The sequence below is a fragment of the Amblyraja radiata genome, chromosome 4, assembly GCF_010909765.2.
Source record: "Amblyraja radiata isolate CabotCenter1 chromosome 4, sAmbRad1.1.pri, whole genome shotgun sequence".
In the NCBI taxonomy this organism is placed as follows: Eukaryota; Metazoa; Chordata; class Chondrichthyes; order Rajiformes; family Rajidae; genus Amblyraja; species Amblyraja radiata.
The window spans coordinates 30,917,110-30,940,161 of record NC_045959.1 but is presented as its reverse complement, the minus strand read 5'-3'; the positions used below and the strand labels follow the sequence as shown (position 1 = coordinate 30,940,161).

The 23,052-nt window shown below is 43.5% G+C and overlaps 1 protein-coding gene across 3 annotated transcripts in view; it reads right to left on the bottom strand.

Annotated features, from left to right (window-relative positions):
• The window catches only part of taf2 (TATA-box binding protein associated factor 2), a 122,450-nt gene that overhangs the window by 18,534 nt on the left and 80,864 nt on the right, over nucleotides 1-23,052 (bottom strand). The gene's annotated exons all lie outside the window — the stretch shown is intronic.

Sequence of the window (23,052 nt, the reverse complement as noted above, 5' to 3'; positions counted from 1 at the left end):
AATGGATTAAAGGCCGATAAATCCCCAGGGCCAGATAAATTGCATCCCAGAGTACTTAAGGAAGTAGCCGCAGAAATAGTGGATGCATTAGTGATAATTTTTCAAAACTCTTTAGATTCTGGAGTAGTTCCTGAGGATTGGAGGGTAGCTAATGTAACCCCACTTTTTAAAAAGGGAGGGAGAGAGAAAACGGGGAATTACAGACCAGTTAGTCTAACATCGGTGGTGGGGAAGATTCTGGAGTCAGTTATTAAAGATGGGATAGCAGCACATTTGGAAAGTGGTGAATTCATTGGACAAAGTCAGCATGGATTTATGAAAGGTAAATCATGTCTGACGAATCTTATAGAATTTTTCGAGGATGTAACTAGTAGAGTGGATAAGGGAGAACCAGTGGATGTGGTATATCTGGACTTTCAGAAGGCTTTCGACAAGGTCACATAAGAGATTAGTAAACAGACTTAAAGCGCACGGTATTGGGGGTTCAGTATTGATGTGGATAGAGAACTGGCTGGCAGACAGGAAGCAAAGAGTAGGAGTAAATGGGTCCTTTTCAGAATGGCAGGCAGTGACTAGTGGGGTACCGCAAGGCTCAGTGCTGGGACCCCAGCTATTTACAATGTATATTAATGATCTGGATGAGGGAATTGAATGCAACATCTCCAAGTTTGTGGATGACACAAAGCTGGGGGGCAGTCTTAGCTATGAGGAGGATGCTAGGAGGTTGCAAGGTGACTTGGAAAGGTTGGGTGAGTGGGCAAATGCATGGCAGATGCAGTATAATGTGGATAAATGTGAGGTTATCCACTTTGGTGGCAAAAACAGGAAAGTAGACTATTATCTGAATGGTAGCCGATTAGGAAAAGGGGAGATGCAACTAGACCTGGGTGTCATGGTACACCAATCATTGAAAGTAGGAATGCAGGTGCAGCAGGCAGTGAAGAAAGCAAATGGTATGTTAGCATTCATAGCAAAAGGATTTGAGTATAAGAGCAGGGAGGTTCTACTGCAGTTGTACAGGGTCTTGGAGAGACCACACCTGGAGTATTGCGTACAGTTTTGGTCTCCTAATCTGAGGAAAGACATTCTTGCCATAGAGGGAGTACAGAGAAGGTTCACCAGACTGATTCCTGGGATGGCAGGACTTTCATATGAAGAAAGACTGGATAGACTCGGCTTGTACACGCTAGAATTTAGAAGATTGAGGGGGGATCTTATAGAAACTTACAAAATTCTTAAGGGGTTGGACAGGCTAGATGCAGGAAGATTATTCCCGATATTGGGGAAGTCCAGAACTAGGGGTCACAGTTTAAGGATAAGAGGGAAGTCTTTTAGGACCGAGATGAGAAAATCATTTTTTACACAGAGAGGGGTGAATCTGTGGAATTCTCTGCCACAGTAGGTAGTTGAGGCCAGTTCATTGGTTATATTTAAGAGGGAGTTAGATGTGGCCCTTGTGGCTAAAGGGATCAGGGGGGTATGGAGAGAAGGAAGGGATGGTATACTGAGTTGGATGATCAGCCATGATCATATCAAATGGCGGTGCAGGCTCGAAGGGCCGAATGGCCTACTCCTGCACCTATTTTCTATGTTTCTATGTAAGAACAATGCAATTTTGTTGCAGTTTGTGACCAGAGTTGTGCAGTTTTGTGGAGTTTGAAGACCAGACCGAAGTTGGATAGTTTGTAAGTGTTGTATGGTTTGGTTCAGCCTGAGCATGAAAATATGGAATAACTGGAAAGATAGAGTTATCATGGCGCCGAAAACAATGATACCAGAGTGCAAAATATAGTGTCACAGCATTATAGTGTAAATTATAGAGAAACTGAAGATTAAAAATAAAAAGTGAAGATCTGCAATAAGATGATCAGGTTAGAAGATCAGGACTACACCCTAGTAATGGGAGAACTGTTCAGTAGTCTGGTTCAGGCATGCTTGTTCAAGCTTTCATCTCTTCTGCCTGATGGAAGATGAGGGAATTACCTGGGTGTAAATGGTCCTTGATCATTTGCTGGTTGAGTTCCTGACGGAATGGGTTCATAGGGGGTGGATAGTTTGTGTGATAAACTAGGTTACATCAGCAACTGCATATTCTTGTGGTCGTGGGCAGAGCTGTTGCCAATCCAAGCTATGAGAATATTTCTGATCTCAAACATAATTTCTCCATTATTGAAGCAGTACATCATCATAGAAGCATCTGCAATATCATTCATTTTCCAAACACATTCAATTACTCAGAACCAGCAGAGTTAAGAAATGATACCCAAAAAAATAGGATGGAGACACTAATTTATGCCATGGAATGGGTTTACAATAATAAAAAATATCCACTTTACAGGCACTGGTGCAGTAAGCTCCCAGTAACTGACAACAATCTTTTAAACTTATTTTATCCATAAATCCTTAAATGATGAGAACGCAAAGACTGCTGAAAGATGGTATAAAATAATGGTTAATATGCAAAGTTCTGCTAATTTGCCAAATGTTGCAAAATAGTATATCAGCAATACTGGAAGATTTGTCCAAAAATAATCACAGAATCAAGAGGCTCTGATAATGAGGGGGAGAGGAGGGGAGGCTCTGAGGGGGGGAGGGGGAGAGGAGGGGAGGAGAGGAGGGGAGGAGAGGGGGGGAAGAGAGGAGAGGGGGGGAGAGGAGAGAGGAGAGGAGAGAAGAGGAGAGAAAGGGGGGAAGAGGAGAGGGGGGGAGAGGAGAGGGGGGGGCGAGGAGAGGGGGGGGCGAGGAGAGGGGGGGGCGAGGAGAGGGGGGGAAGAGGAGAGGGGGGGAAGAGGAGAGGGGGGAGGAGAGAGAGAGAAAGGGAGAGAGACGGGGGGAGAGAGAGAGAAAGAGAGAGGGATCGGGATAGAGAGGTGGGGAGAGAGAGGAGGGGAGAGAGACAGAGTGCCTTTTTACTTCAACCCAAACAACCATTTGCAGGCTTTTTTACTTCAAACTAACCATATTTTCATTTTCAAACTACATTAAGGGTACTCACAGTTGTGTAGACATTTGTTCAATCATTCAGAGCTCAGAGTGACCTCCATCTTGCAGAGACTGATTGAGGCGCACCACTACCTGGTTTTATAGTCCCTCCCCCTTCTCCAGCAGGGGCAGCAGAGAAAATGGTGAATTTTTTAAAAACATTAATTTCTCTCTGATTTTTCATCGATGGGAAAGATACTCTGGTCCAGCAAGGCAGACGTGGGCTCTGATCAAGGTGGCCAAAAATGACGGCCGTAGGTGGCGGCATTCTCTTGGAAATCGCATCACAGTGGGCCAAAAGCGGTCAAGATCAGACTATTAGTAATATACTAGACTAAGTGGGACCCGTTGGATCCCAGCATCTCACGGGAGGGCTGGTCACCCAACGCAATATTCCACCTCTCCACCAATTCCAATATTGCTCGCCAGTGGGGGGGGGACATTCTGTTGCGCTAGTATGGGTGTTGGGGGCCGAAGGTACTGGTTTCCAGAGGGCTAGTTTAGACATTGTGGGTGGAATGGATTCTTGGGCTGGCAGCTCAGTCACTGAGGTCTGGCAGTACTGTCACTCGGACCTGGCAGGCTGGCAGCTGAAAAACTGCCAGAAATTCTGCCCAAAACAGGTGACAGACTGTGAGAGAGAAGGGGAAGAGGGAGGACTGAATGGATTATTGGGCTGGCAGTTCAGTCACTTACGGCTGGTGGGCTGGCAGTTCACTTACTCATGGCTCGTGGGCTGGCAGTGTAGTTACTCACACCTGGTACGCTGGCAGTTCACTCAGTCACCCCTCCTCCCTTCACCCCCCCCCTCCACTCTGCTCCTTGTCATTCACACACACACACACACACTCATTCACACACACACACACATACTCATACACACACACACACACTCATTCACTCACACACTCACCCAATACTAAAATGCCAAGTAACTTCAGAACGTGTTAAATATACAGTGAGTAAAATTAATGTTTAAAGCCTCCTGTAGAGGCTGCTGGTGCTGAAGCAAAAACATGCTTTAAATAACGTCCAACAAATACACTCACCAGACACGGAGCATTTTAGAGCCACATTAAGGGCACTCACCATGGAGTAGACGTGCGTTCAGTGTTATTCGCAGCTCAGAGAGCCGTGACCCTCTTGCTTCCTCCATCTCGCAAAGAATTTATGTGATAGACCAACACAAAGTGGTGCATAATTGTGAAGTGGAAGGAAAATGATACATGGTTTTCAAATTTTTTTACAAATAAAAAACTGAAAAGTGTGGCGTGCAAAAGTATTCAGCCCCCCTGAATCAATACTTTGTAGAACCACCTTTCGCTGCAATTACAGCTGCAAGTCTTTTGGGGTATGTCTCTACCAGCTTTGCACATCTAGAGACTGAAATGTTTGCCCATTCTTCTTTGCAAAATAGCTCAAGCTCAGTCAGATTGGATGGAGAGCGTCAGTGAACAGCAATTTTCAAGTCTTGCCAGAGATTCTCAATTGGATTTAGGTCTGGACTTTGACTGGGCCATTCTAACACATGAATATGCTTTGATCCAAACCATTCCATTGTAGCTCTGGCTGTATGTTTAGGGTCGTTGTCCTGCTGGAAGGCGAACCTCCGCCCCAGTCTCAAGTCTTTTGCAGACTCTAACAGGTTTTCTTCCAAGATTGCCCTGTATTTGGCTCCATCCATCTTCCCACCAACTCTGACCAGCTTCCCTGTCCCTGCTGAAGAAAAGCATCCCCACAGCATGATGCTGCCACCACCATGTTTCACAGTGGGGATGGTGTGTTCAGGGTGATGTGCAGTGTTAGTTTTCCGCCACACATAGCGTTTTGCATTTAGGCCAAAAACTTCAATTTTGGTCTCATCTGACCAGAGCACCTTCCTCCACATATTTGCTGTGTCCCCCACATGGCTTGTAGCAAACTGCAAACAGGACTTCTTATGGCTTTTTTTCCAACAATGGCTTTCTTCTTGCCACTCTTCCATAAAGGCCCGATTTGTGGAATGCACGACTAATAGTTGTCCTGTGGACAGATTCTCACACCTGAGCTGTGGATCTCTGCAGCTCCTCCAGAGTTACCATGGGCCTCTTGGCTGCTTCTTTGATCAATGCTCTCCTTGCCCGGCCTGTCAGTTTAGGTGGACGGCCATGTCTTGGTAGGTTTGCAGTTGTGCCATACTCTTTCCATTTTCGGATGATGGATTGAACAGTGCTCCGTGAGATGTTCAAAGCTTGGGATATTTTTTTATAACCTAACCCTGCTTTAAACTTCTCCACAACTTTATCCCTGACCTGTCTGGTGTGTTCCTTGGGCTTCATAATGCTGTTTGTTCACTAATGTTCTCTAACAAACCTCTGAGGCCTTCACAGAACAGCTGTATTTATACTGAGATTAGATTACACACAAGTAGACTCTATTTACTAATTCGGTGACTTCTGAAGGCAATTGTTTGCACTGGATTTTATTTAGGGGTATCAGAGTAAAGGGGGCTGAATACTTTTGCACGCCACACTTTTCAGTTTTTTATTTGTAAAAAAATTTGAAAATCATGTATCATTTTCCTTCCACTTCACAATTATGCGCCACTTTGTGTTGGTCTATCACATAAAATCCCAATAAAATACATTTACGTTTGTGGTTGTAACGTGACAAAATGTGGAAAAGTTCAAGGGGTATGAATACTTTTGCAAGCCACTGTAGATGAGCTTTGATTTATTTTGCCAGTATCCACTCAAATTCATCCCATTACCTCAATGAACATACAAATCTTTTACTACCCTTTAGGCCCCAGAATCCTCAGAGCTTTTGGAGATTGGAGATCAAAGAATCAATGCTAAATCTCTCCAAATTTGGCCGCTCACAGATCCTGGCACCATTAATAAGTTATTAAGATGAAAAGAGGAATGTTGGCTAACCCTGAAAGCCAGGTTAAGTCCAACAAGCCTCCACTCAAAGTTTGCTGGAATTCCTGTGGAGAGATTCAGGAAATTGAGATCAATCCAAAAATTGGTGGGGAATACAGTGCCCTCCATAATGTTTGGAACAAAGACGCATCATTTATTTATGTACTCCACAATTTGAGATTTGTAATAGAAAAAAAATCACATGTGGTTAAAGTGCACAAAGCTGGGTGGCAGTGTGAACTGTGAGGAGGATGCTATGAGAATGCAGGGTGACTTGGACAGGTTGGAGGAGTGGGCAGATGCATGGCCACTGCAAGTTTAATGTGGATAAATGTGAGGTTATCCTCTTTGGTATCAAAAACAGGAAGGCAGATTACTATCTAAATGGCGTCAAGTTGGGAAAAGGGAAAGTACAATGGGATCTGGAGGTCCTTGTTCATCAGTCTATGAAAATAAGCATGCAGGTACAGCAGGCAGTGAAGAAAGCAAATGGCATGTTGGCCTTTATAACAAGAGTCGTTGAGTATAGGAGCAAAGAGGTCCTTCTGCAGTTGTACAGAGCCCTAGTGAGACCACACCTGGAGTATTGCGTGCAGTTTTGGTCCCCTAGTTTGAGGAAGGACATTCTTGCTATTGAGGGAGTGCAGCGTAGGTTAACAAGATTAATTCCCGGGATGGCGGGACTGTCATATGCTGAGAGAATGGGGCGGCTGGGCTTGTACACTCTGGAGTTTAGAAGGATGAGAGGGGTTCTTATTTAAACATATAAGATTGTTAAGGGTTTGGACACGCTAGAGGCAGGAAACATGTTCCCGATGTTGAGGGAGTCCACAACCACAGTTTAAGAATAAGGGGTAAGCCATTTAGAAAGGAGACGAGGCAACACTTTTTCTCAGAGAGTTGAGTCTGTGGAATTCTCTGCCTCAGAGGGCAGTGGAGGCAGGTTATCTGGATGCTTTAAAGAGAGAGCTAGATAGGGCTCTTAAAGATAGCAGAGTCAGGGGATATGGGGAGAAGGCAGGAATGGGGTACTGATTGGTGATGATCAGCCATGATCACATTGAATGGCGGTGCTGGCTCGAAGGGCCAAATGGCCTACTCCTGCACCTATTGTCTGTTGTCCATTGCACATTGTCAGATTTTAATAAAGGCCATTTTTATACATTTTGGTTTCACCATATGGAAATTACAGCAGCGTTTACACATAGTCCCCCCATTTCAGGGCACCATAATGTTTGGGACACAGCAATGTCATGTAAATGAAACTAGTCATGTTTAGTATCTTGTTGCATATCCTTTGCATGCAATGACTGCTTGAAGTCTGCGACATCACCAGTTGCTGGATGTCTTCTTTGGTGATGCTCTGCCAGGTCTGTATTGCAGCCATCTTTAGCTTATGCTTGTTTTGGGGGCCAGTCCCCTTCAGTTTTCTCTTCAGCATATAAAAGCATGCTCAATTGGGTTCAGAACAGTGATTCACGGCCACTCAAGAATTGACCATTTTTTAGGTTTGAAAAATTCCTTTTGTTGCTTTAGCAGTATGTTTGGGATCATTGTCTTGCTGTAGAAGGAACCGGCAGACAATGTGTTTTGAGGCATGTGTTTGTACTTGAACAGATCGGATGTGTCTATTCACTTCAGAATTCATTATGCTACTACCATCAGCAGTTGTATCATCAATGAAGGTAAGTGAGCCAGTACCTTCAGCAGCCATACATGCCCAGGCCATCTGCTTCACAGATGTGGTGGTATGCTTTGGACCTTGGGCAGTTCCTTCTCTCCTCCATACTTTACTCTTTCCATCGCTTTGATATAAGTTAATCTCTGTCTCATCTATCCACAAGACCTTTTTTCCAGAACTGTGGTTGCTCTTTTAAGTACTTGACAAACTGTAACTGGGCCATCCTATTTGTATGGCTAACCAATGGTTTGCATCTTGCAGTGTAGCCTCTGTATTTCTGTTCATGAAGTCTTCTGCAGACAGTGGTCATTGACAAATTCACACCTGGCTCCTGAAGAGTGTTTCTGATCTGTCAGACAGGTGTTTGGGAATATTCTTTATTATAGAGAGAATTCTTCTGTCATCAGCTGTGGAGGTCTTCCTTGGCCTGCCAGTCTCTTTGCGATTAGTAAGCTCACCAGTGCTCTCTTTCTTCTTAATGATGTTCCAAATAGTTGATTTTGTAAGCCTAATGTTTGGCTGATGTCTCTAACAGTTTTATTCTTGTTTCTCAGTCCCATAATGGCTTATTTAACTTTCATTGGCCCAATTTTGGTCCTCATGTTGATAAACAGCAATAAAAGTTTCCAAAGGTGATGGACTGGAGGAAAGACTAGGTGCTGAGAGCTCTTATACCTGCATTAAGGAGGCATTTAAACACACCTGAGCAATTACAAACGCCTATGAAGCCACGTGTCCCAAACATTATGGTGCCCTGAAATGGTGAACTATGTATGAACACAGCTGTAATTTCTACATGGTGAAACCAAAATGTATAAAAATGGCCTTTAATAAAATCTGACAATGTGCACTTTAACCACATGTGATTTTTTCTATTACAAATCTCAAATTGTGGCGTACTGGGGCACATAAATAAATTATGGGTCTTTGTCCCAAACATTATGGAGGGCACTGTAAATATCCAAGAGATATGCAATGTAATATGGACCATTTAATAAAATTACATTTGAACTTCAATCACGAGTACTTTCCCAGCCAGTCTCCATCTCTCTCAATACCATACGTACTCAACTCCATACATACTGCTGCATATACTCAATAAGAGGACCCCAAATTCTCTGGGTAGGGAATTCAAAGGAGTTGTATTTTGAGTAAATAAATATAAAGACCTAGAAAACTTCCTTAATCTTGCACTCGACACTTTTGCGAAGATAAATACCGGTGGCAACAACATACCCTCCCCAACAAGTTCAATGCATTTTATGCTGGCTTTGAACACCCGATCAGTGGAATTATATCACCTACCTCAACAGCCTCAGGAGTGCCTGACGAAGTCTGAAGAAGGGTCTCGACCCAAAACATCATCCATTCCTTCTCTCCAGAGATGCTGCCTCACCTGCTGAGTTACTTCAGCATTTTGTGTCTACCTCAGGAGTGCCTATACGCTTGATCACTGACGCATATGTCAGATCACCCTCCCTGAGAATGAAACTCCTGAAAGCAACTGGCCTGTAAGGAGCCTCAACTGTATCCTCAGAACCAGTGTGAAACCAGCTAACAGAAAGATTTGAGCACATCTTTAAACTCTTCATATTCCATTCTGCGGTTCCCACCTGTTTTAAGAAGACCATAATCATCCCAATGCCAAAGAAATACAAGGCAGCATACCTTAATGACTACTGTCCAATGGCTCTGACATCCACCATCATGAAGCATTTTAAGATGCTAATGATCATGGTGCACATCAACACCAGCTTCCCCGACAGCCTTGAATTTCGCAATTTGCCTACTGCTGTAACAGGTTCACGGCAGATGCCATCTCTGGAACATCTGGATAACAAGGATACTGATGTTAGACACCCATTTATTGACTGTAGCTCCACCTTCAACACCATCATTCCAACTAAACTCATGGACAAACTCCAGGACCGAGGCTTCAACACCCTCTATCCAACTGCAACCTTGAGTTCCTGACCATCAGTAAGGATAGGCAGCAAGACATCCTCCACAAGAATTCTCAACACTGATGCCCTGCAAGGATGCATTATCAGCCTGATACTGTACCCATTATACATTCACGACTGTGCAGCCAAATCCTGCTCTAAGTTAATTGACAAATCTGCAGATTACACCACAATAGTGAGCTAGACCTTGTTCAATAAGATAGTCAAGAGTCAAGAGAGTCAAGACTGTTTTATTGTCATATGTCCCAGACAGGAGAATGAAATTCTTACTTGCTGCACACAGATTATGTGAATATGTAAAGATTGTATATAACGGGGGAATAAAAAAGAAAAAGTTAAAAAAATAACAAATATAGTGCAAAAAACAAATAATAACATAGTCTTTTGCAGTTCAGAGCTCATAGCTTATTCATTGTGTTTAATAGCCTGATGGCTGCGGGGAAGAAGCTGCTCCTGAACCGGGACGTAACAGTTTTCAGGCTCCTGCACCTTCTTCCTGATGGCAGTGGTGAGATAAGTGTGTGGCCAGGATGGAGTGGGGATCCTTGATGATTTTGGCTGCCTTTGAGGCAGCGACTACGATAGATCCCTTCGACGGTGGGGAGGTCAAAGCCAGTGATGGTCACAATGTTTTGTAGTCTTTTTAGCTTCTGGACATTCAAGTTGTCGAACCAGGCCATGATGCAACCAGTCAGAATGCTCTCTGCCGTGCACCTGTAGATGTTTAGGAGAATCCTCTTCGACATGTCGAATCTCCGTAATCTTCTCAGGAAGTAGTCGCTGATGTGCCTTCTTTACAATTGCATCGGTGTGCTGGGTCTAGGAAAGATCTTCTGATATATGCACGCCAAGGAATTTGAAGTTATTGACCCTCTCCACCATCATCCCGTTGATATAAATAGAATTGTGGGTCCTCATCCTTCCCCGACTAAAGTCCACAATCAGTTCCTTGGTCTTCAGAGCCAGGTTGTTGTGCTGGCACCATTTGGTCAGTCAGTCGATCTCACTTCTATATTCTGACTCGTCCCCATCTGTGATTCGTCCAACCAGTGGTGTCATCGGCGAACTTGATGATGGAGTTCGCACTATGTCCGGCTACGCAGCCATGGGTATAGAGTGAGTAAAGCAGGGGGCTGAGCATGCAGCCTTGAGGTGCTCCCTTACTAATTGTTACTGAGGATGAAGCGGTTCCTCCAATTCAAACAGACTGCGGTCTGTGGATGAGGAAGTCGAGGATCCAATTGAAGAGGGATGCGCAGAGGCCCAGTTCCGTGAGCTTGGTAACCAGCCTGGAAGGGATGATGGTATTAAACGCCGAGTTGTAGTCTATAAACAACAGCCTGACGTAGGTTTTTTTATTGTCCAAGTGGTCCAGAGCGGAGTGGAGAGCCAGTGAAATTGCATCTACGGTCGACCTGTTGTGGCGGTATGCGAACTGTCGTTGGTCGAGGTTCTTGTCGAGGTAGGAGTTGATGTGCACCATAACCAACCTCTCAAAGCACTTCATCACCACAGACGTTGGTGCCACTGGTCAATAGTCATTGAGGCACATCACCTTACTCTTCTTGGGCACCGGTATTGTTGATGCCCTCTTAAAGCAGGTGGGAATCCCAGACCTCAGAAGCGAGAGGTTGAAAATGTACGTGAAAACCCCAGCCAGTTGGTCCGCACAGGTTTTTAGTACAAGATGGAAAAAGACAGAAAGTAACATGGTCAAGAAAACAGCCTCATCCTCAATGTCAGCAAAACAAAGGAGGTAGTCATTAACCACAGGAAGTGAGATGGTGTATACTCTCCACTCTGCATCAATGCTGCTGAAGTGGTGATGGCCAGGAGCTTCAGTTCCAATGTGTAAAAAATCACGAACAATTTGTCCTGGTGAGACCACACTGATGCTATAGCCAAGACAGCACATCAATACATACTACCTAAGACTAAGTAAATTCAATACGTCTCCAATGACTCTTACCAATTTCTACAGATGGCCCATAGAAAGTACCATATCGGGATGTTTCACAACTTGGCTTGGTACCAAGGCCACAAAAAATTAAGAGTTGTGTATGCAACCCCCTTCATCACGCAAATTAGCCTTCCCTCCCCCATCAACATTTCCTGCTGCCTCTGGAAAACAGCTAACATAATGAAGATGTTAATGAAGAACCATTTACACCAGAGTCATTCCCTCCTCTTCCTTCTCCCCTTGGGTAGAGGATACAAAAGCTTGCAAGCATGAACAGCCAGATTCAGGAACAGCTTCTTCTCTGCTGTTATCAGAATATTGAACAGACCTCTCATAAACTAAGGGTATAATCCCAATCTTCCAATCGACTTTATCACAGTCCAAGCACTTTTGTATCTGCACTTTCTCTGTCTCACTATATTCTGCACTCCTTTTCCTTTCTCTTTTTGCATAACCTGTTGACTCGTGTAGGTTTTGAATGCTCTCATGTATGGTATTATTTGCCTCGACAAAATGCACGTTTTTTTCACTGTATCTCAATATGCATGACAATAATAAAGCAATACCAATACCCTGGGTTGAGTTAGCTGCATGTTATCAATCTACTTTGAATGTACCAGCACTTCCTGATCCACATACACAATATTCACCAGTTCTCTCACCATCACAACATTTTTCCTTTAAATTCTTCCCTTCAAACGTTTTCAGACTTGGCATTGTCCTTGGTACCACAAAGTAGATCTGATCATCTTAAAAGAAGTAACTGACTGATTGTTGGCACATATGCATACTAGGAGGGAACCATGGTCTAATTGCATTGAGAATTTAAATAAAGTAACATCACTAAAGTCAAAATAATTTTGAAAGTACTTTTACCACTGAGTTATAAATGTAAGGGCAGCAGTCAGTGGATGCAAAAGTGAACTTTCAACATTGCTAGTTCTTGAGAACTAGCAATGTTCAAAAAGAGAAAGAAGAGAAAAAAAGAGAGAAAAAGAGAAAGATAAGAGAGAAAGAAAAAGTGAAAAAGAGAAAGAGAAAAAGAGAAAGTAAAAGAGAAACAAATAGAAAGAAAACAGGAAAATAAACACTGGTTAGCTTGAAACCTGTGATAGTAAAAAGCAAAAATCTAATATTGTGGATATGATAACAGGGTATTCTGAAAGTCATAATATGATTGCGGAATCAATGAGACTTAAAAGGAAAACCATGTTTATCAATGTCAAATGGAACTTTATGATAGGCAATATAATGGGTAGGGTTGATTGGGAAGTGGGAAGAGCTGGTAGAATCAATAAATTGAGGTTTTCAAGTGACATTTAATGAATCACACAAAACTTTCCATAAAACAAGGACTCATGGGTTGAGATTGCATGCAGCATAGATAGAGATGAAAAGACCTTAATGGTTGAGAAAAGACAGAATTTAATACAGGTGCACAACCTTTTATCCGAAAGCCTTGGGACCAGACACTTTTCGTAATTCGGAATTTTTCGGCTTTCGGAAGATTTTTAACGTAGATTTTAACGGCTGGCTCAGTGGTAGAGTGCTCGGCTCATATCCGCAAGGTCGCGAGTTTGCGTCTCGATCCCGGCAGTTACTCGATCGCGAGTTTGAGTCTTTAATGTAGTTTTTTCTTGCAGAATAGGAGAGAATAGGGAGGGTTAGGCTGGGATCATTCTCTGCGAGATGATCTTAGTGCGGGAGACAAGTGTAGGAGAGGTGTACTGACTGTGTGGGCAGAACTTTGGAAGTGATTGCCCACCATTCTCAAAAGCCGCTGTGTCTCCCTTTCCCTCCAACTCCAGAGGAATCCGCTCCCCGATGGGCCGCTACGGCGACAAGTGGCAGTTCGCCCACAGCCCGAGCTGCGCCACTCCAAGAACAAGACGTACCTTGCACACCATCAGCTTCTGCCCCTACGGGGAGCGTGTTCCTCTGGAGTTGGAGCGGGGCTGGAGTTGCTGATCTGGGATCTCCGTGCTTGCAGTGGGCCTGGGGGTCGGTGTCCCGATGAGGGGGCGCAGCTCGGGCTGTGGGCGAACTGCCACTTGTCGCCGTAGCAGGCCCATCGGGGAGCGGCTTCTGGTGGTCCTGACGTCTCTCAGCTCCTGCCCAGCGGGGTGGCCGGAGACGTCAGGACCAACAGAAACCCGCTCCCCGATGGGCCGCTACAGCGACAAGTGGCAGTTCGCCCACAGCCCGAGCTGCGCCCCCTCATCCGCAACCCGGGTTCCTCTGGAGTTGGAGCGGGGCTGGGCTAGAGTTGCTGCTGGCTGTGAGTCTCTGGGATCTCCGTGCTTGCAGTCGGTGTCCCGTTGGTCCTGACGTCTCCGGCCAACCCCCTGGACAGGAGCTGAGACTGGGAACTGTACCGCCCTTGCCCCCTCCCTCTGCAACTGCAAACAACTCCACTCTCCTGCTCACCTGCAAGGCCGGAGACGTCACAGCCTGAGCGGCGCGCCCTCATCCGCAACCCCAAGAACAAGACGTACCTTGCACACCATCAGCTTCTGTTCCTATGGGGAGCGTGTTCCTCTGGAGTTGGAACGGGGCTGGGCTGCTGCTGGCTGTGGGTCTCTGGGATCTCCGTGCTTGCAGTGGGCCTGGGGGTCGGTGTCCCGTTGGTCCTGACGTCTCTGGTCACTGGCACTGACCTGCTGGCATCGCCGACGTGAAGACAGTGCAAAGCCCCCGCGCCGGTGCAATGGGCGGGGAGCTGGAGAGGGGAGGGAAGGGGTCACACACATGGCCGGGAAGCAGAGGGGTGTAGGTGGGGTGAAACTGAAGGGAGCGACAATCTGCTACTGCCTGCCCGCTGAGTTAAAAAGTTCCCACGCAAGACTCACGATACACTGTGCAATATACCCTCACCTTCTCTTTTATGAATGGGGATTTAGTTCCCCTTTCTTCGAGGGCCGACCGGAGGTTCCGCTGTCACCTCTGCGGGCCACCCTCGGTGAACGTCTTCAAGGACCTTTCATCAAGGACCAAAAAAATGTCCTCTATTCGGAGCTTTTCGTTATTTGGAATTTCGGATAAAAGGTTGTGCACCTGTACATCTAATTTGCTTATGATATAAATTTTCAGCTCCCTTGTCTATCCAAGAAACAGGGTCGGCAAAGGAATTCAGAAGAGATATAGGTTACACAAACGGGTAAGAAGATTACAAATGGAGTATAATGTGGGAAACTGTGAGGTTCCTATTCATGATAAGATGAACAAGAATTAATATTGTATTTTTTGACAGTGACAAACTAGTGAATGTTGGCATAAATCTTGGTGAGTTTTAAGTAGTAAAAGTAAACATGCAGTTGCATCAAGCAATTAGAAAGACAAATGTGAATTAACTAATTGCAAGGGTGTTATACTACAATAGCAAGAAAGTTTTACTGAGACTGGGAATATTTTAATTATTCAGAGTTCTCTACCTGGATGCTGTGAATGCAAAATTGGTGATTATATCCAAGATCCAAAAATTTCAAAGCAACAGTGATTTCAAAAGAAATGTTGTTACTATCAAAATGGCTGAGATACATGTGTAGCCATTATCTTAGTTATTTACTGACTGAGCAGGCTTATGGGATTACTTGACCAATTATAGATTTCATTTCTTACATTCCTTTTGATTTTCTTATGGACAGCAGCGGTATGAATGAGTTCAGATTTTTATATTCAATAATTTGAATGAAGAATATCTGAAAATGAGCATGGTGTAGGAGCAAAAATGGTGTAGGAGCAAAAATGGAAAGTCCACGTGGATTTGGTGTCACGCAGAGTTGGTATTCATAGTAACGGACGATTTATTAAACTGGTGATTGTGCACCAGAACGCGAGCCAAAGCTAAGCACCTGGTGCGCATTCACCAATCGCCCGTTACGTCGAACAAGTGGCCTTTCCATTTTGCCGCTACAAATGAGTACAAATTGTAATTAACTGAGGAAAATAAAATGCTGTATTATATATGACATTCAATCCAGAATTTGCATTTAATGCATAAAAATGCAATCAAATTAATTTGCCGCACCATCATTTCAACAAATAAAATGCATACATAGCTATGAACCTACATCCTAAATGTACAATTTCAGTCATAAAGCATGGATAATCAGCAAGCACAATAGAGGGACAAAATGTAAATAGAAGCGAAATTGAGAGAAGTCTGCAAGTTTAGTTTAGAGATACAGCATGGAATCAGGCCATTCAGCCTACCGTCCATGTCGACCTAAATCACCCATTCTCATTTTCTCATCTACCTTCAAACTAGGGGCAACTTTACAGCGCCAATTAACTTACCGATTTACATGTCTTTGGGAGGAAACTGAAATACCCAGAGGAAATCCACGAGGTCACAGGGAGAATATGCAAACTCCACAAAGACAGCACCCAAGGTCAGGATCGAACCTGGGTCTTTGTAGCCATGCCCATAAACCTCACCCAAATCAAGCCTCCCAACAAACCATTCCCTTATGCTGGAATATAATATAGGCAAGCCCAACCATAGTTATTAGAAAAGGCAGCAAACCACCTTTTCCTCAGGCGAAGTAGGAGTGAACGGGTTATTTTCAGAATGGCAGGCAGTGGCGAGTGGAGTGCCGCAAGGCTCGGTGTTGGGGCCGCAACTGTATTAATATATAATATATAATTAATATATATATTAATGATTTGGAAGAGGGAATTAGAAGCAACACTAGCAAGTTTGTGGATGACACAAAGCTGGGTGAACTATGAAGAGCATGTTAGGAGGTTGCAGGGTGACCTGGACAGGTTGAGTGAATCGGCAGATGCGTGGCAGATGCAGTATAATATAGATAAATGTGAGGCTATCCACTTTGACGGAAAAAACAAGGGGGCAGATTATTATCTAAATGGGGGAGGTACAGCGTAATGGGGAGGTACAGCGAGACCTGGGTGTCCTTGTACACCAGTCGCTGAAAGTTGGCGTGCAGGTACAGCAGGCAGTGAAGAAAGCTAATGTTAGCCTTCATAATAAGATTTCAGTATAGGAGTAAAGAGGTTTTTCTGCAATTGTATAGGGCTCTGGTAAGACCACATCTGGAGTATTGTGTGCAGTTTTCGTCTCCTAATTTGAGGAAGAACTTCCTTGTGATTGAGGCAGTGCAGCATAGGTTCACGAGATTGATCCCTGGGATGGCGGGACTGTCATATGAGGAAGGATTGAAAGGACTAGGCTTGTATTCACTTGAGTTTAAAAGGATAAGGGGGGATCTTATAGAAACATATAAAATTATAAAAGGACTGGACAAGCTAGATGCAGGAAAAATGTTCCCAATGTTGGGCGAGTCCAGAATCAGGGGCCACAGTCTTAGAATAAAGGGGAGGCCATTTAAAACTGAGGTGAGAAAAAACTTTTTCACCCAGAAAGTTGTGAATTTGTGGGATTCCCTGCCACAGAGGGCAGTGGAGGCCAAATCACTGGATGGATTTAAGAGAGTTAGATAGAGCTCTGGGGGCTAGTGAAATCAAGGGATATTGGGAGAAGGCAAGCACAGGTTATTGATTGGGACGATCAGCCATGATCACAATGAATGGCGGTGCTGGCTCGAAGGGCTGAATGGCCTCCTCCTGCACCTATTTTCTATGTTTCTATGAAAATTGGGTTAGGAAAAAAACACCAACAACATATTCATGTTCCATAAATGAATTTTAAAAGTGGGTCTTGCTCAAGAACCAACAGGGCCATGTGAAAACTAAAGATACAGTCCATAAAAGATCATAGTTGCCGAGGTTAGTGTTGTGCAGTGTTCAGTGTGCAGATGGTTGCTGGGAAAGAAGTGAAAAGCATCTTTACAGACAAATTCATCATGTTAAATGATCACTATGACAGGTCATCAGCAGATGTTTTCTCATTGATTCTTCACTCAGCTCTGGACCATTTTCATAACAGGAACACATATGTCAGTCTGCTGTTCGTTGACTACAGCTTGGAATTCAACACCATCATACTCTCCAAACTTATCACCAAGCTCCAAGAACAGCGTGAACCATTAATAACTTTGCCTCCTCACTGACCATCAACAAAGGTGCACCTCAAGACTAAGTGCTTAGCCTCTGCTCTATACCCTTCACACCCATGACTGCGTGGTTAAGCACAGCTCCAATTACATTTATAAATATGCCAAGACACCACTGTTGTTGGTCCATTCAGGATAGAGAGAACACTTGGTTGAGGGGTGCTGCAACAACGACCTTTCACTCAACATAAACAAGACCAAGGAATTAATCGTTGACTTCAGAAATGCCATGATCGTATCGAATGGCGGTGCAGGCTCGAAGGGCCGAATGGCCTACTCCTGCACCTATTTTCTATGTTTCTATGAAAGAGCAAGCTGGGAGACCATGTGCCTGTATTGAATGGTGGTCGACAGTGGAGAATAGATTCAACTGTCTCATCACTCAATGATGTGCACATTATCGTAACAAAGAGGCCAGCAGAACGAAAACATCATTCAGATTCAACCGATCTAGGAGGAAAGGTCACAAGTGCTTTGTACACTTTTTCATGTGCGTTTCAACATGCTCTCCAGGACAGCCATTTCTCACTTCAATATCTTCAAAATGCCTTGCGTGATTGAATACGACTCCATTAGCTTCGGCTTCTTGACATTTTGTCTGGAGAGAATGGCATCGAGCTCTTCTGATTTACTATGATTCGCAGTAGGCTCAGCTTGATCATTATTTTCTTCACTATAAACGAGTTTGGTGTTCCGAAAAACACAAGGAATCATGGGATTTGTCAAAGGTCAAATGCTATAAAGAAAAATGGAACGAGGCACTGTAGATACAGTGAGTATAGTTTGGGTCAGATTTTTTGTCTTTTTTCAAGCTTGTATTTGTCAGGGGGCAGATGCGAGTGGGACACCGGGGGGGGGGGGGAGGGGGGGAATCACTGAACCGGCGGAGAGACATTCACGGTAGCTGCACTCAATCAGACCCGCGCCTCATCCGCAGCCAGGATCGAATCCGGGTCCCCGGCGCCGCAAGCGCTGCCGAACCGCCACTGGACCGTTCCCCCCCCCCCCCCCTCCCCCACTTGATTACCACCGCGGTCCGATGGGACACCGGCCCCCAGCCAGCGCGGAGAGGAAGCGCCAACTCCAGCCCAACCCCGCTCCAACTCCAGAGCTCTGCGGTCAGTATATTGGTGCACAAATTGTGAAAGTAGATCTGACTTCTGCCTGAGATGCAAGGGACAGAGTCACCAGGGAATGAGAATCACACTGAGATGGCATTTTATTTGCTTGTTCAAGCTGTTAATAATCTGGGTTCAGCACATTGATGCAATCACAAGGAAACTTCATCAAGCCTCTACTCCCTTTCAGGAACTACCTTTGAAGATTGGGGAGATACAATATGTCAACAAATACTCTATTGAACTTCTACATGTGTACAGTAGAGATCATACTGACTAGTTACAGCATGGCCTGGCTCAGCAACTCAATTGCCCAAGAATGAAGAGGTTACAGAGAGTGGTAAACACTGCCCAGTCCGTCACAGATACTGACCTCCCCATCATCAAAGGGATCGACTAGGGGCGATGCTTCAAAATTACAGCCGATAGAATCAAAAACTCTTTACACGCTAACCACAGTCTTATTTCACAACTGCCATTGGGAAGGTGATTCAGGAGCCTGAAGACCATGACCACCAGGTTCAAGAACGGCTTCTTTCCCAGCAACCATCGGGTTCTTGAACACTGCACAACACTAACCTCAGCAACTATGATCTTTTATGGACTGTATCTTTAGTTGCACTACAGATTTTGGTTTTTGCATTATTATACTTACCCAGTGTTACTGTTCTTAATTTATTGTATTTTTGATTATTATATATTTATCTGTGTTGTTTTGTGTTTATGGGCCTGTTAAGCTGCAGCAAATAAAAACTTAATTTTTCCACTGTCGGTACAAATGACAAACATTCTTAACTCTTGAAACAAGCAAGACACAAAAAGTTGGAGTAACTCAGCGGGTCATTCACCATCTCTGGAGAAAAGGAATTGGTGATGTTTTGGGTCGAGACCCTTTTCGACCCAAAACATCACCTATTTCTTTTCTACAGAGATGCTATCTTACCCAGAGTTACTTCAGTTTCTTGTGTCTATCTTCAGTTTAAACCAGCATCTGCAGTTCCTTCCTACACATGTATCATTGACAGAGATCTCCTGTAGCCAGTGATAGCATTCAGGCTCTGTCACAGTTGCCAAGCATCTCTTTAATAGAATTGAATCTCTAGTTTGTTTTGGAAAACTCTTTTGACATCACTGATAGCATTGAGATGATCAGAAATTGCCTTCTTATACAGTGCATCATCCCTCTTGACAGGCTTGAATCTGGACTTTAACAGAGCGTTTATCTTTCCATTCATCCAAGGGATCTGATTAGAATAGACCCTCATTATCTTTGTCGGAACACAGTCATCAACATATTTTTTGATGAAACTACTGACAATTGAGGTACACTCATTTAGGCTGAATGAAATGGTCTTGAACATACTAAGTTCACCGATACAAGACAGTTCTAATGTAGAACAATTTTGCAGGGGTTGATAGATTTAATCAAAGCATAAAGTATTTCAAAAATAATTAGTAGTTCCAGGATTTCCAGGTGTCAACAAATTCTTAGAAATTTACAAGTCAAGCAGTAGAAACTTGGAATTTGCCATCTATACAAGCATTGATATATATATATTGTATATACAAACCTGCTATGTTTCAGGGTAAACCACATAATCTCAATGGACCAAACTATAATAAATATCCCAATGCATGCATTTGCTGTGAAATACGAAGGTAAACTGCAGTTTAGTGTGAGTAATAGGGTTTAATAATTTTCAGAGACTGAGTCCTAATTTAATAAAGGTGTGATAAATAATGATTTGGTAGGCAGCTCTGAATAAAATTTGCCATTGGTGAAGAAATTTTAAGAAATTTCTTACAATATTTATTATATCTATTCCGGTGCAGGAAATTGCCTTCATGTCAACACTGCATGTCTAACAATGATTCCTGGCTCTTAAGAGATTTAGGATTTCAAACTTTTATAATTAGTTTGTTTATCTTTTTAAAAATTAAACTAGCACACAAAACTCACAATCGACTGTTGTTAAACAAACTAAGTACTGCAAGGAAAACGTAATCATCACCATGGCAAACTAACATGGACCTATTCCAATCACAAAACTAAGGAACATTTATTAAACAATCTGCTTGCAATACTGCATTACAAAAATAACTGGGGCTGAGCCTAAAGGCAGATTTAATTTATGAGATATCAAAAACATAAGCAAACATAGACAGATTCAAGTTCAAGTGAGTTTATTGTCATGTGTCCCTGTATAGGACAATGAAATTCTTGCTTTGCTTAAGCACACAGAAGATAGTAGGCATTCACTACAAAATAGATAAATGTGTCCATATACCATGATATAAATATATACACACATGAATAAATAAACTGGTAAAGTGCAAATAACAGAAAGTGGTTATTAATAATCAGAGTTTTGTCCGAGCCAGGTTTAATAGCCTGATGGCTGTGGGGAAGTAGCTATTCCTGAACCTGGTTGTTGCAGTCTTCGGGCTCCTGTACCTTCTACCTGAAGGTAGCAGGGAGATGAGTGTGTGGCCAGGATGGTGTGGGTCTTTGATAATACTGCCAGCCTTTTTGAGGCAGCGACTGCGATAAATCCCCTCGATGGAAGGAAGGTCAGAGCCAATGATGGACTGGGCAGTGTTTACTACTTTTTGTAGTCTTTTCCTCTCCAGAGCGCTCAAATTGCCGAACCAAGCCACGATGCAACCGGTCAGTATGCTCTCGACTGTGCACATGTAGAAGTTAGAGAGAGTCTTCCTTGACAATCCGACTCTCCGTAATCTTCTCAGGAAGTAGAGGCGCTGATGAGCTTTTTTGATAATTGCGTAAGTGTTCTCGGACCAGGAAAGATCTTCAGAGATGTGCACGCCCAGGAATTTGAAGTTCTTGACCCTTTCAACCATTGATATAAATGGGGCTGTGGGTCCCCCTCCTACTCCTTCCAAAGTCCACAATCAGTTCCATGGTTTTGCTGGTGTTGAGGGCCAGGTTATTGCGCTGGCACCATATGGACAGTTGCTCGATCTCTCTTCTATATTCTGACTCATCCCCATCAGTGATACGCCCCACAATAGTGTTGTCGTCAGCTAACTTGATGATGGAGTTTGCACTGTGGTTGGCTACGCAGTCATGGGTATAGAGTGAGTACAGCAGGGGGCTGAGCACGCAGCCTTGAGGTGCTCCCGTGCTGATTGTTATCGAGGCTGACACATTTCCACGAATACGAACAGACTGTGGTCTGTGGATGAGGAAGTCGAGGATCCAGTTGCAGAGGGATGCGCAGAGACCCAGTTCTGCGAGTTTGGTAACCAGTTTGGAGGGGATGATTGTGTTAAATGCCGAGCTGTAATCAATGAATAACAGCCTGACATATGAGTTTTTGTTGTCCAAGTGGTCCAGTGCGGAGTGGAGGGCCAGCGAGATCGCATCCACCGTTGATCTGTTGTGGTGGTACGCAAACTGCAGTGGGTCCAGGTTTTTGTCGAGGTAGGAGTTGATTTGCTCCATGATCAACCTCTCAAAGCACTTCATCACCACCGGCGTTAGTGCCACTGGTCGATAGTCATTGAGGCACGTCACCTTACTCTTCTTGGGCACTGGTATAATTGATGCCCTTTTAAAGCAGGTGGGGATCTCAGACCTCAGAAATGAGAGGTTGAAAATGTCCGTAAAAACTCCTGCCTGTTGGTCCGCACAGGTTTTTAGAACACGACCGGGTATACCATCAGGACCAGGTGCTTTTCGGGGGTTCACCCCTCTGAAGGATTTCCTGACAAGCGAAGTCAATATGTGACTTTCACAAACCTTCAAATTGAACTAGAGTAACTTTTCACTGTTGAGCAAATCTTGAACATATGGTCTCAATAGCAAATGCCACTTGCCCAAGCATGTCTACTTCTGTTCGATATTTTTCCGTCTATCTGCCTTGGTTGTTGTGCATGGATTTTCAAGAGTATTAAAGATATTTAAACTATTTTGCTTATTATAATTTCTCATGTTATAATTTACTTTTAACCAGCCAAATATGATTGAAGCAAAACCACTGTTCAGCGAATTGTTGGTGGGAACATAAGAAAAAAAAATTCAACCACATCTCTTTCCGCTAAATGACTTAAATAATTTTATATTTCACCTCTTCTTACTTATTCTTATTATTCTTATTATTCTTATTATTACTATTATTATTATTATTATTATTATTATTATAATTATTATTATTAATATTATTATTATTATTATTATTAAAGTAAAGTGATTCTTCATTTTATGTTGATTTGCCAAATTAAAGCATTCATAAAAGCTATGCTTGGTCATTAAATCAAATCAGCTTTAAGATTACTAAAGCACAAATTCATTTTTCATTCAATCTTGAATTTTAATTTTGTTGGGATTTGAAACAATCAAATTAACTAAAGAAAATACTAATGTCTAAAATTGAACAGACTTCAAA